Source organism: Pollicipes pollicipes, unplaced genomic scaffold (assembly GCF_011947565.3).
Source record: "Pollicipes pollicipes isolate AB1234 unplaced genomic scaffold, Ppol_2.1 Scaffold_5724;HRSCAF=6776_pilon_pilon_pilon, whole genome shotgun sequence".
Classification (NCBI taxonomy): domain Eukaryota; kingdom Metazoa; phylum Arthropoda; class Thecostraca; order Pollicipedomorpha; family Pollicipedidae; genus Pollicipes; species Pollicipes pollicipes.
The window spans coordinates 17,162,620-17,164,744 of record NW_023596746.1 but is presented as its reverse complement, the minus strand read 5'-3'; positions in this window follow the sequence as shown (position 1 = coordinate 17,164,744).

The window sequence follows — 2,125 nt, the reverse complement described above, 5'->3', positions numbered from 1 at the left end:
GGAGCACATTCGCCATTAATGGGGACTTAAATCTTAATGAAAGCAATTGGGGCTTAAAGCCTCACCAACTGCCAGGCCATTGCAGGACTTTACTGGGTATCATGTGGGATGCGGTGTTGGTGTGGCCATGGGCCGAGCCCCAGACTGACAGATCCAGAGTCAAGTGCCCAAACCATTATACCACCACTGCCCCAGACTTTAATCTTAATCAGCTGGGGCATTTTTGATGACTCTAGATATATGTGTATGTTTGTATGTATGTATGTATGTATGTATGTATGTATGTATGTATGTTGTATGTATGTATGTATGTATGTATGTATGTATGTATGTATGTATGTATGCATATATATATATATATATATATATATATATATATATATATATATATATATATATGCATATACATATAACATATACTTCCAGATCAACTATTAGTGAAGTTAGGTGACTTCAGGCCTGGCCTGTAATAAAAAACAAATGCTGCCTGCTGCCAGAAGCTATAAGTCCACATTCTAACAGTGCATGTCTATGAGGATCTCACCACAACTATCACCTGTAGGGCTTCCACTGTGTTGCTCAGTAAGAACTGTTAAAACTATGGTCAATGCATGGGTGAGCCAGCATGTCAGATGACTTCTTCTTTCTGGAATAACAAGGTGAGGAGGACCATTGTCATATCCTCCTAGGTTAATGGCCTTGAGGTTGTTCTCTCTGCTTCCTGACTCCATCTTGTCTGCCCTTCTATTGCCACAGAGATTGAGATTGATGTCTACAGATCACCTGCATGCTAGTAAGGTGAGCACATATGTATATATATATATATATATATATATATATATATTATATATATATAATGGAAATAATTCAAGACAGAAACACATCAACTCTTTCTACCTACTCATAGCATCCATCTATCATGGCCTGTGCTGCCCACCTAGACTGTGCACTGTAATTCCACTTCTCTCCAAAGCAGCAAGGTTAGCAATGTATCATGTTACATAAACCATGTCATACATTAACTAACCACTGACATCAGAGTATGCCTCAAAATATTTGATGATGTCCCAATGAACAAACCACACAAAATTTACATGCATTCCAACACTGCCATTGGTCACACATCTGTAGCATAAATAACAATGCACAACAACTTAAATTGCATAGCGTGCAGAACAAGGTCCTAGTTCTGGGCACCATTTAAGGATTGAAGATTTTGGAACCTTGTGCTTAACAAGTATGGGCTTGATAACACAATTATCTGCTCTCAAACCAGATGCATGTTGGTCATGCCTACAGCTCACTTTGTTTTGACCACTTAGGTCCTTCATAGTTTTGTTCAGATGAGCTGGTGAGTTCCTCTTTTGTTGACTACCATGAATAATTCACATTCACTTCATTCACTCATTACCCTTCAATACTTGTACATTTTCAGTCCATAGATTTGTATGATGTTATCAGCCCAGTGATATGTAAGGATTCAAGCTGTACACAAATGCAACACACTTCTACTTTGCGGAGGGCTAATATGCATAGCAAATGCTGAATTATAGAATGGTGCCCATGACATTTTGATTGGATTCCTGAGTATTCTAAGCGCAGGCCTCGCACTTTTTCATTTGAATGAGCATAACTCAGCATGAACAACATGCAATATTCGACATACTAGGTGCAACCTACACGTAAAAGCACTCATAAAATTACGCGAGCCCCTCCCCCCAAAAATAACATTTCCTCACTCCCCAACACCCAAACATCGCACCCAACCCACCTTCGACGTCCCCGCCACGCGTGTACCATCTACCAGCTGATTATGCAACGGGCTAAACACTGACGGCCGTGAACAATCAGCTGATTGCACCGTGACGTCATGAAACTATTAAAAAACTGGTATATCAAATCACTGCCACGTTGGTATAAACTGCCTCAATTAAATATTCCTGGCTATGGCCCAGACGCGCATCCAGAGTCTTGGCAAGGGAGGGGCACAGGGCTGATAAAGGCCCTCCTAATACAAATCGCCAATTATAACCCACTTTGTTAATGAAGGCATTATTCTTTTAGTCACTTTAACCATCTACAACTGGAGTAGAAGCCAGAAACTACCGCGACATCAGTTATACCT